General features: G+C 39.1%; 1 protein-coding gene and 1 pseudogene across 3 annotated transcripts in view; both read left to right on the forward strand.

Annotated features, from left to right (window-relative positions):
* Positions 1-13209, forward strand: part of LOC308274983 (protocadherin gamma-C4) — a gene marked incomplete at both ends in the record, with an annotated part of 798148 nt that overhangs the window by 506991 nt on the left and 277948 nt on the right. The window lies entirely within an intron of this gene.
* Positions 720-9411, forward strand: LOC308270728 (lupus La protein homolog; annotated as a pseudogene). The gene is made up of 3 exons: positions 720-1628; positions 1826-1924; positions 9164-9411. The product of its transcript is annotated as a lupus La protein homolog (transcript).

Genomic DNA, 13209 nt, shown 5'->3' on the forward strand with positions numbered 1-13209 from the left:
CAGTGTGGAGATTCCTTAGAAAACTCAGTATGGACCCACCATATGATCCTGCTACACCACTACTAGGTATCTTTCCAAAGGCGTTGAAACCAGGGAACTACAGTAACATATGCATACTCATGTTTATAGCAGCACAATTCACAATTGCAAAACTATGGAAGCAACCTAGGTATCCATCAAAAGATGAATAGTGAATAGATTATAAAATTTTGGGAAATACAGACAACGGAATTCTTCTACTCAGCAATAAAGAACAAAATTATGTCATTTGTAAGAAGATGGAAAGACCTGGAGAACATTATGTTAAGTGAGATTAGCCAAGCACAGAAAGAGAAGGGACATATGTTTTCTCTAATATGCTGGAGCTAGGCAGTATCTGGGATACCAGAGGGATTCCAGACAATGGAGGAGATCCTCAGTGGAGCCAGGAAGGAAGAGGATGGCAAGAGAAAGACAGAAATTTATTAATGGAAATACTACCATTGATTATGTATATACATGTGAACATACCATCATCAATCTTGGTATTGGGAGGGAGGGAAAAGGGGAGGCAGTGGAGGGCACCAAGTACTATGTGCATGTATGTCACTGTCAACATTATTTACATTATGATGCAAGACTATAATGCACCAATATAAAAAGAAAGAAAGGGGGACGTTTCTGTTGTTGGTGGTGGGCTGCGGCAGGTCTGCGGGACCAGGACCTCAAAGATAGCCACAATGGCTGAAAATGGTGATAATGAAAAAAAAAAAAAAAAAAAAAAGCTTTGGAGGCCAAAATCTGTCATCAAATTGAGTATTATTTTGGAGACTTCAATTTGCCACGCGACAAATTTTTAAAGGAACAGGTCAAATTGGATGAAGGCTGGCTGCCTTTAGAAATAATAAAATTTAACAGGTTAAACATAACAACAGACTTTAAAGTAATAGTGGAAGCATTGCACAAATCTAAGGCAAAACTCATGGAAATCAGTGATGATAAAACTAAAATCAGAAGATCTCCAAGCAAACCTCTCCCTGAAGTGATTGGTGTGTATATATAAATGATATGAAAAACAGATCTGTTTATATTAAAGGCTTCCCAATGATGCAACCCTTGATGACATAAAAGAATGGCTAGATGACAAAGGCCAAATACTAAATATTCAGATGAGGAGAACATTGCACAAATCATTTAAGGGATCAATATTTGCTGTGTTTGATAGCATTGAATATGCTAAGCAGTTTTCAAGGACCCCTGGCCAAAAGTACAAAGGCACAGATCTGCTAATACTTTTTAAGGAAGATTAGTTCACACAAAAAATGAAGAACAAAAGCAAAATAAAGTAGAAGCTAAATTAAAAGCTAAAAATGAACAAGAAGGAAAACAATAATTAGCAGAAAATGCTGAACTAAAATCTCTAGAAGGAAAGATTGGATGCTTGCTGAATTTTCAGGTGACTTAGATGATCAGACATCTAGAGAAGATTTGCACGTCCTTTTCAGAAATTATGGTGAAATAAAATGGATAGACTTTGTCAGAGGAGCAAAATAGGGAATAATTTTCTTAAGAAAATCCCAAGGAGGCATTGAATAAAGCCAAAAATGCACACAATGGGAACTTAAAATTAAGGAACAAAGCCAGGCATAGTGACACACGCTTGTAATCCCCACACTTGAAAGGGGAAGACAGGAGGATCGAGCAGGTTCGAAGCCAGCCTCACTGGCTTAAGAGACCCTGTTTCCAAATTTTAAAAAAGTATTAAAATAGGTACTGGGAGTGTAGCCCAGAGGTAGAAGGGTTTCCAGGAACGCCAGTACCACAGAAAAAAAATTAAGGAACAAAGAAGTGTGCTGGAAAGTAATAGAAGGAAAGGCAGAAAAGAAGGCTTTGAGAAAAATAGTTGAAGACCAACAGGAATCACTAAACAAATGGAAGTCAAAAAGTCACAGATTGGACTTCCGGGAAGATGGCGACTGAGAAAAGCAGCATTGCCAGGCGTGGTGGTGCACGCTTGTAATCCCTGCACTTTGGAGGCAGAGACAGGAGGATCGCGCAGGTTGGTAGTCAGCCTCGTTGGCTTAAGAGACCCTGTTTCCAAATAAATTTAAAAAAAAAAAGGCCTGGGAGTGTAGCCCGGAGGTAGAAGGGCTTCCAGGAACCCCAGTACCACCAAAAAAAAAAAAAGAGCAGCATTTATGAGTCCTGCCAAAACTCAGTCTCTATTGCCACAAAACCAGTGCTTTTCATAGCCAGAAAACACCATCAGCGGAGAAATAAAAAATGTAAACACAAGGGACAGAGAAAAAAATACTAGAAGAACAACCAGAGACAAGAAATCAAGCCCGCAATGTGGCAGTGGAGCAGCGCCGGCGCCCTCTTCCCTCACAGCACCAGGTTCCAAAGAGGAAAGGTAAACAAGGAGCTGAAGTGAGCATCTGCGGATCATTTGGGTGTAATTCAACAGTTCTTTCAGCGCAAAAAACATCTAAAACTCCCAGTGGCCAAGCTCAGCACACCTTCCAGGGACTCAGAACAGAGCTCAAACCAGAAAAGAAATAAGCCAGCCTCATGGCCAAGGACGTGGCATTGGTGTCATATTGCCAGCAGTGACAGCGAGTTCACTGCACACAATAACCGAGAGTGAAATTGTGGCCCATAAAGGAGAAACCCCTGTATTGCACTCCCAGGGACTTGTGCAGCTTTGATAATCTCCTTGGGTCTGAGATTTTGCAGTCCAACCCAGTGAAGGAGTAGTAGTCCAAAGATACCACACCCTAGTCGCAGCTCCCCATGGGAAAACGCCCAGCCTGGCACTCCCACAGTCTTACGCAGCCTCAATTAACTCCCTGGGTCTGAGACTTTGTGATACAACCCAATAAAGGAGTAGTGGTGGCTGAGATTACCACAGATTTGACATACATAGAACCCTAAGTGAAGTCATAGTGACCCAGGGAAGGCACAAACTTCTGAAATCATGGGAAAGAAGAACAACAATAGAGCAATGAAGGCCCACAACACCATATTATCAGAACCTGATAACACAGAAATTCAGAGATCTCCAGAAGATCAAATCAGGAATATAACTGTAGAAATAATACAGGACCTTCAAAAAGAATTTAGAGAGAGTCTAAAAGAAATAAAGGATGTGATCATTGAGGTAAAGGCCTCAATTCAAAGGATAAACAATCTTTTAGACCACATGGAGAATAGAATATTGCCCCTAGAAGATGACCACTCCAAAAATGAACACATAATTTATAACTTAGGAAAAAAATCAGACAGCAGGAATCTGACATTGAAGAAATATGGGCCCATTTTAAGAGAGCTAAACTAAGAATAATTGGAATAGAGGAGGGAAAAGAAGATGAAACCAAAGGGATCAATAATCTCTTCAAAGAAATAATAGCAGAAAATTTTCCAAATATAGAGCAAGAGGTCGAAACACAGGTCCAGGAAATTATAGAACTCCCTTTAGACAGGATCAGAGAAGAGGATCCCCATGCCACATAAATGTCAAAATGACCATTTTGAAGCCAAGCAGAGAATCTTTTTTTTTTCTTTTTCTCTTTTCTTTTTTTTAAATTTTTTTTATTGGTGCACTGTATTCATACATCATAATGGGATAAAAAAAAAAACTTTTGTAAATATACATGCACACATCGCCCAACTAGCTTCTACCCGATTCCCACCCTGTTTCCTCCCCATTCCTCCTTCCCATGCTTGGCTTAGTGGTTGACATCTAGTATTATAGCAATTTATCCAAAATTAAAAATGATAATCTCACAGAACAGTTTCATTTGTCTGATACCAAGCTTTTGATGACTTAAAGATAACATTTCAATATTTCTTTTTACTTTCTTTCTTACCAGAGAATTTTTTTAAGTGAAACTATCACACATTTATTTTATTTTTCAGAAAAAAAAATCTATCCTAATATGAAATATGGACTCTAGATACCCAAAATGATCTCAAAAAAGAACAAAGCTAGAAGATGTATATTTTATGATTTCAAACCATATAAAGCTACAGTAATTGTAACAGTGTAGTACTGTTCTAAAGGCAGATATATAAACCATTGGAGTTAAATAAAAGCCTAGAGATAAATATATATGGATATTGTCAAGTTATTTTTGACAAGGTTTCCACAAACATTTAGTGGAGGAAATAATAATCTTTTGACTAAATATTGTTGAAAAATAATAATTACATGGAAAAGAATAAAATTGGACCCTTACCTAACACCATATACAAATATTAACACAAAATAGATAAAGGACCTAAATATAAATCTTAAGACTATAAAATTTTAGAAGAAAATATGGGTCATTAAACCTCACAACATTGAAATTGGCAGTGATTTCTTGGATATGATTTCAATGGCACAGGCAACAGAAGGGTAAAGAAACTCCCTAAAAATTAAAAAAAAAACTATTGTATATCCAAAGACAATGTAAACAGTTAAAAGTTACTGATAGAATGGGATAAAATATTTCCAAATGCTATATCTGAAGGTATATTAATATTCCAAATAGAAATCCTAAAAATTAACAACAATAAAAGCAAACAATACAATTTAAGAGATATGTAAAAGACTAACATAAATAATGAATTTCCACAGATAACCAATCTTAGTTGTCTGTTGGATGGAAAATCTTGTTTCTCTGGTTCTGGTGTGTGTTACCTAATTCTTCTTTGTAGTTAATCTCTTTGAGTATTTTCTCTAGCGCTGGTTTTGAAGACATAAATATCTTCAGTTTCTGTTTGTCGTGGAAGCTTCTTATTTCTCCATCTAATTTGATAGAAAGTTTTGCTGGGTAGAAAATTTTTGGCTGGAAGTTGTTTTCTTTCAGAGTTTGGAGTATGTTACTCCAAGCCCTTCTGGCTCTCATGACTTGGTTTGGGAAGTCTGGAGTGATTCTAATTGGCTTGCCTCTGAATGCCACTTGGCCCTTTGTTTTTATTGCCTTTAAGATTCTCTGCTTGGCTTCCACATTGGTCATTTTGACAATTATGTGGCGTGGGGATCCTCTTCTCTGGTCCTGTCTAAAGGGGGTTCTATAAGTTTCCTGGACCTGTGTATCAACCTCTTGATCTATGTTTGGAAATTTTTCTGCCATTAATTCCTTGAAGAGATTGTCGATCCCTTTGGTTTCACCTTCTTTTCCCTCCTCTATTCCAATTATTCTTAGGTTAGCTCTCTTAATATGGGCCCATATTTCTTCAGTCAGATTCCTGCTGTTGGATATTTTTTTCTAGATTAGAAACTATGCGTTCATTTTTGGAATGATCATCTTCTAAGAGCGAGATTCTATTCTCCATGTGGTCTAATCGATTGTACTTTGAATTGAGGACTTTACTTCAATTACATTATTTATCTCTTTTTGGCTGTCTCTGAATTCTTTTCGAAACAGCTCTATTATTTTTACAGTTATTTTCCTGATTTGATCTTCTAGAAATCTCTGAATTTCTGTTTTATCGGGTTCTGATGTTGTGGGGTTGTGGGCATTCATTGCTCCATTGTTATTCCTCTTTCCCATGATTTCGGAAGTTTGTGCCTTCTCTGGGTTCTTCCCTTGGGTCACTAAGACTTCACTTAAGGTGCTCTGGAACTCAGTCCCCACTATTCCTTTATTAGGTTGTATCACAGAGTCTCAGACTCAGGGAGTCAAATGAGGCTGCTTTAGACCATAGGGGGTGCCAGGTTGGGCGTTCTCCTATGGTGTGATATCTCTGCCACCACCACTCCCCCACTGGGTCAAGTCCCTGGGAGTGCAGTACTGGGATTTCTCCTCTAGGGGCCGCAATTTGACTTACTGTTGATGAGTGCGCTGATGGAGCTGTAGTAGACTCGGTGAATTTGCTGCTGTTGCCGCCGGTGGCAATATGGTGCCGCTGCCACACCCTCGGCCGTGAGGCTGGTGTATTTCTTCTCTGTTTTTGCACTTCACTATGAGTCCCTGAAGGGTGTGCTGAGCCCAGCCACTGGGAGCTTTAGATGCTCCCTGCGCCAAAAAATCTGCCGAATCCCGCCCGGCTGTTCCACAGCGGCTCACCTTGGCTCACTGTCCGCCGCTCCTCTCTGGAGCCTGGTGAGCTGTTGAATGCGTTGGTCTGGTGCCATCCGGTGAATTCTCTGCTGCTGCAGGCTGTAAGGTGCTGCTGCTGCGTCCTCGGGCGTGAGGCCAGCGTATCTCGTCTGTGGCTCTGAGCTCTGTTCTGAGTCCCCCTCCTCTCTGGGGCCTGGTGCTGCAAGGAAAGATCAGAGAATCTTAAAGGCAACAAAGACAGAAGGCCAAGTGACATTCAGAGGCAAACCAATTAGAATCAAGCCGGGCGTGGTGGCGCAGGCTTGTAATCCCCGCGCTTGGGAGGCGGAGACAGGAGGATCGCGCAGGTTCGAAGCCAGCCACGCTGGCATAAGAGACCCTGTTTCAAAAATATAAAATAGGTCTTGGAGTATAGCCCGGAGGTAGAAGGGCTTCCAGGAACCCCAGTACCACCAAAAAAAAAAACAAAAAAAACAAAAAAAACCAATTAGAATCACTCCAGACTTCCCAAACCAAGTCATGAAAGCTAGAAGGGCTTGGAGTAACATTCCAAACTCTGAAAGAAAACAACTTCCAGCCAAAAATTTCCTACCCAGCCAAACTATCTATCAGATTAGATGGGAAAATAAGAAGTTTCCATGACAAACAGAAACTGAAAGAATTTATGTCTTCAAAACCAGCGCTAGAGCCGGGCGTGGTGGCGCATGCTTGTAATCCCCACGCTTGGGAGGCAGAGACAGGAGGATCGCGCAGGTTCGAAGCCAGCCGCGCTGCATTGGCTTAGGAGACCCTGTTTCCAAATATAAAAATGTAAAAATAGGTCTGGGAGTGTAGCCCGGAGGTAGAAGGGCTTCCAGGAACCCCAGTACCACCAAAAAAACAACAAAAAAAAAAACAAAAAAAAAAACACAATTAGAATCACTCCAGACTTCCCAAACCAAGTCATGAAAGCTAGAAGGGCTTGGAGTAACATTCCAAACTCTGAAAGAAAACAACTTCCAGCCAAAAATTTCCTACCCAGCCAAACTATCTATCAGATTAGATGGGAAAATAAGAAGTTTCCATGACAAACAGAAACTGAAAGAATTTATGTCTTCAAAACCAGCGCTAGAGCCGGGCGTGGTGGCGCATGCTTGTAATCCCCACGCTTGGGAGGCAGAGACAGGAGGATCGCGCAGGTTCGAAGCCAGCCGCGCTGCATTGGCTTAGGAGACCCTGTTTCCAAATATAAAAATGTAAAAATAGGTCTGGGAGTGTAGCCCGGAGGTAGAAGGGCTTCCAGGAACCCCAGTACCACCAAAAAAACAACAAAAAAAAAAACAAAAAAAAAACACAATTAGAATCACTCCAGACTTCCCAAACCAAGTCATGAAAGCTAGAAGGGCTTGGAGTAACATTCCAAACTCTGAAAGAAAACAACTTCCAGCCAAAAATTTCCTACCCAGCCAAACTATCAGATTAGATGGGAAAATAAGAAGTTTCCATGACAAACAGAAACTGAAAGAATTTATGTCTTCAAAACCAGCGCTAGAGCCGGGAGTGGTGGCGCATGCTTGTAATCCCCACGCTTGGGAGGCAGAGACAGGAGGATCGCGCAGGTTCGAAGCCAGCCGCGCTGCATTGGCTTAGGAGACCCTGTTTCCAAATATAAAAATGTAAAAATAGGTTTGGGAGTGTAGCCCGGAGGTAGAAGGGCTTCCAGGAACCCCAGTACCACCAAAAAAAAAAAAAAAAAAAACCAGCGCTAGAGAAAATACTAAAAGAGATTAACTACAAAGAAGAAATACGTAATACATGCCAGAACCAGAGAAACAAGATTTTTCATCCAGCAGACAAGTAAGTAAAGAAGAATATATCTATGTGTTTATTGGTTAAAATCTTTGGAGATTCATTATTTATTTTAGTCTTTTACCTATTTCTAAATTGTATTGTTTGCTTTTATTGTTGCTAATTTTTAGGATATCTATTTAGAATATTAATATACCTTCAGATGTAGCATTTGGAAATATTTTATCAGTAACTTTTAACTCTGTTTGCATTGTCTTTGGATATACAAATTTTTATTTTTTAGGAAGTTTGTTTGCTTATTCTATTGTTGCCTGTGCCTTTGAAATCATATCCAAGAAATCACTGCCAATTTTAATGTTGTGAAGTGTTATGACCCAGGTTTTCTTCTAAAAGTTTATAGTCTTAAGATTTACATTTAGGTCTTTTATCTATTTTGAGTTAATATTTGTATGTGGTGTTAGGTAAGGGTCCAATTTTATTCTTTTTCATGTAATTATTATTTTTCAACAATATTTAGTGAAAAGATTATTATTTCCTTCACCAAATGTTCTTGGAAACCTTGTCAAAAATAACTTGACCATATATGGAAGAATTTATTTTTAGACTTTTTATTTTACTCCACTGGCTTATATATCTGCCTTTATAGCAGTACTACACTGTTTCAATTATTGTGGCTTTATAAGTTTTAAAATCAGAAAATGGACATCTTCTAGCTTTGTTCTTTTTTGAGATTGTTTTGGGTATTTAGAGTTCATATTTCATGTTAGGATACATTTTTTTCTGAAAAAAAAATAAATGTATGATAGTTTCACCTTAAAAAAAACAAAGAAAAAATATCCTCTGGTAAGAAAGAAAGCAAAAAGAAATATTGAAAGTTATCTCTTGGTGATCAAAAGTTTTATATCAAATGAATCTGTTATGTGAGATTATCATTGTTAATTTTGGATAAATTGCTATAATACTAGATGTCAACCACTAAGCCAAGCATGGGAAGGAGGGATGGGGATGTAATGGTGTGGGGATTGAGTAGGGGGTAACTTGGCAATGTGTACATGTATGTCTACACAAGTTTGTTGTCCCATTATGATGTATGAATACAGTGCACCAATAATAAAATTAAAAATAAAAAGGCTGGGCGTGGTGGCGCACGCTTGCAATCCCTGCGCTTGGGAGGTGGAGACAGGAGGATTGCACAGGTTTGAAGCCAGCCCCGCTGGCTTAAGAGACCCTGTTTCCAAATAAAAAGTATAAAATAGGTCTGGGAGCATAGCCTGGAGGTAGAAGGGCTTCCAGGAAACCCAGTACCACCAAAAATAAAAAAATAAATTAAAAAAAATTTTAAAAAGGTGGCAGATTTAAAGGAAACAGAAAGGGAAATAAGCCTTCCCATTCAGGATCTTCTAAAGGAAGAGTACATTTTCAGGGCAGGCGAATGAAATTTGACATTGATAAAGAATGTCAGGATCACCGTGGAGTCAAAAGATCAAGAGAAGGAAGAGACAGAGGCAGAGGCAGAGGCAGAGATAGAGACAGAGACAGAGATGAACTCTCATCAAAGTATAAGAACACAGAAAATGGTGCTGGATCCAAATAGTTTAGTAAGAACATTTTTTATTCATCTTAGATTTTAGGCTGGCTTTTGTCTTTGGAAGCTTTTAAAAATAAGAAAACCAGGCCGGGCGTGGTGGCGCACACTTGTAATCCCCGTGCTTGGGAGGCAGAGACAGGAGGATCACGCAGGTTCGAAGCCAGCCACGCGCGCTGGCTCAGGAGACCCTGTTTCTAAATAAAAATATAAAAATAGGTTTGGGAGTGTAGCCCCGAGGTAGAAGGGCTTCCAGGAACCCCAGTACCACCAAAAAAAAAAAAGAAAGAAAACCAAATTAGGTCCAGTTCAATGTCCACCTGTATAAAAGGAAATTTTTGGTTGTTTAACTTGTCTTTATTTCTATTATCCCAATGAAGTTTTTTTTTAATGTATAGTTCTGTTTGTGTTGAGGTGATTCAGATATCAAAAAGAAAGATTCTTTCATTAAATTACCTTTGTAATATGAGAATGTATTAGTACAAACTAATAAAATATGTACTATATACAAAACAAATAAAAAAGAAAGAAAAAAGCTGGGTGTGGTGGCGCATGCTTGTAATACCAGCATTTGGGATGCTGAGATGGGAGGATCCGGGTTTGCAGCCCACCTCGGCTACTTAGTGAGGCCCTCTGCAACTCAGTGAGACCCTGTTTCAAAATGAAGAATAAAAAATTAGGGCTGGGGGTGTAGCTCGGAGGTAGAATGCCCCTGGGTTCCATCCCCAGTACCGCCAAAAAAAATTAAAAAAGAAAAAAAGAAAAAGAAAACTCTAAAAAAATTGACAGTTTCTAAATCAAAACAAAAACAAAAAAATTTGGAAGGCAAAAATTGAAGAAAGTAGATTCTATCCTTCTGTCTGTCTTAGCTTGAGTTTCCCTAAAATAAGACTCTTCAATGAGGTCTTGCTTGGGTGCCAATAATTTGTTTAGGATGTGAACCCAGGAATCACAGAGAGATGAAATGATTAAGCTGAGACAGAAAAGTGAGAAAAGCCACAAAATGGTAAGATACCAGTGGGTTATCACTATATCCCTATGGAGCTTAATCTCACTGGAAATTCTAACCAAGTTGAATGTGATAAATAATTATCTCATATAGGAACAGAGTGTTTATCCCATCAACTCTCAACCTGCCTTGCTTGAGAGTTTACTCTGAGGATATTTAACTCTTGGACCATCTTAAATGGCCTACTTGTAAACTGAGCAAATCTTTGTGTGCATGTGAGTGTCTGTGTGTGTATGTGTGAGTGCACATGCATTACTGGGGATTGAACCCAGGAGCATTGTACCTCTGAACTACATATCTAACCCTATTTTATTCTTTATTTGGAAACAGGGTCTCTCTAGGTTGATGAGAGTCTCACTAGTTGCTGGAGCTGGCCAGGAACCTACTATCCTCCTGTCTCAGTACTTATCCTCCTAAGTACTGGGATTACAGGCATACACCACTATGCCCAGCACAAAATATTTTTAAAGATGAAAATTTAGAGGCTTTCCAGACCCCACTGCTACAGCTAGTCCCAAGAGTCAGACTTGATACTCATTGTCTCCCTTGTCTGTCATATACTCTGGATTCCCCTTTATTTATGACAAGCACTTCTATTGATCTAGATCATTTACTTGGTAGTATGACCTTCATTCGTGAGAATGTTGAGCTTCTGGAACCTTAGTTTTATCAGGCTATGATTGCTGCAATTGCCTGTTAACTGTTATCAACAGACATAGAAGCACCAAGAGGCACCCAATACATCTCCTGAGTTCCTCTTAGCCTTCACTATAAAGCAACAACCATAGTTTACAAGATAAATAAGGCCTGATTATCTTACTAGTCTATAAACTTTCTTTGCCTGTTCATATATTGGTCTGAGAAGTCCAAATGTATCTGGAACAAGTCATAGTTTTAGATTTAGTGAAATCCTTTCTGCATATTCTGATGGAAACATCATCCTTTGGGGTCAGGACCTCTAATCATATATCCTAAAGTTGTAAATATATGAAACATATTTCCCAAGTGATTCACTAGAATAACTGATAGAAGGGGAAAATTCTCTCTATTCTTCAATTCCCAAAGGTCCTAGGGAATATCCAATGGAAATACATTACCTGTGGATTCCAGTTGTTGATAACATAGCACAATTACAATGGCCTTTGGTTCAGTATACTTACAGAATCCTAGAGGACAGTGCCATAGTCATGCAGGATTTAGTATCTAAGATGAACCCTAAACTAAGGGTTCAGTACCTTATCTAAGCCTTTTATGGTCACTCTAACACTATCTGAGCAGAAAATGGAATGCAGCATGTGGCAATACTATGAGTTAGGTGCATTCATTTTCTTCTACCACAGTTTGGGGCCTTGGACCAAAGGTGGTTTTATATTAAAATCTATATAGTAAATCTGACACTTTAAAAATCCTGAAAAAAAATTCTGAGATAATGGAATGAGCATAAATATCAAGAGTAGGAGAAAAAATTGTGTTTATAATAAGCATCAATCCAAGTAAGAACAAATTATTTTTCTGCCCATGATAAAATATGATTCTGATATAATCAAATGTCACCAAGTGGTTGTTTGTCCCCTCAGACAATGCATGGTACCATATCCAGTACTCAATGTTGGTCTCTGAAATTCTACTTTGGTGAACTTAAGAGCTACTTACATCAGTTGTTGCTACTAGCCAGGAATAGCCTCCATTCCTACCCTGTGATCTTTCCATGTGTGGGCCAGTGGCAAGCACTGGGATGACTAAGGACATAGAGTTGCCTATAACCAATAGGTGATTTAAACCATCCATATGATTTTCAGCTCCTTTTCTGTGGTGGTGGGTATTGATATCAAGACAGAGAAATAACATAATTTCCTCTAGACATTGTTGTCTCTAATCTGCTAATTTTGCTTCTTTGAGGCCCCTTATCATTCTACAAAGCTACTTACCTCTGCCATATATATTCTTATACCAAACCACTTATCCCTCACACAAAGAAGATAACCAAATATACATCTAAATCCCTGTCCCCTCACTACTCTCCTCTAGGACTGAGTGCACTAGTAGGGTGTTTTTGGCTTCAGTATAACATACTAACTCAATATATCCATGAACGAGGCCCATTTGTTACCTCTCTGTCAATGGTCATCATGAATTCCCTCCCCACAAGGTCATTGAGGCAAGCTGAAGAAGGAGGTATTCGTGCAACAAAGAGTACTGGCAAGGGCGTGTGGCCCATCCACATAACTTACTTGTATATTCTGGAATTTCTTGGGTCCAATATATTGTTATCTGCCATGACCCATTTTGCTTTTGTAAAGGTTATAAGGGTGAGTTGAATTATGGTGCGGTAAGAATCACTGCTCTGAATCATTTGAGTCTCTGAGAATGGCACTAATTTCTGCAATCTCAGTGTCAGACGTAGATTTCTCCTTGGTTTTGGGGTGTGTGTGGGGACATGTGGGTGAGCCCACGCATGTGTGTGCGTTACTAGGGATTTAATCCAAAGGGATTCTACTACTGAGCTACACCCCTAGACCTTTTCATTTTTTTATTTTTTACTTTTTATTTTGAAACACAGTCTCACTGAGTTACTATGTGCTAACCCCAAACTTCTATTCCTTCTGTCTCAGCTTTCCAAGTGCTTGGATTACAGATGCTTGTCAACATGCCTGATTAATTTCTCTTCATTTTACTCCAATAGGTGAGGAAATTTATATTCAGGCTTTAGAAGCTACTGAATATACTCACTCTGACAATGCACTCAGAGATTGAGACAATGACCTTTACACTGAAGTCTTGCCAAGGCTCTGCTTTCA

This window comes from Muscardinus avellanarius (genome assembly GCF_963383645.1).
Source record: "Muscardinus avellanarius genome assembly, chromosome: 1".
Lineage (NCBI taxonomy): Eukaryota > Metazoa > Chordata > Mammalia > Rodentia > Gliridae > Muscardinus > Muscardinus avellanarius.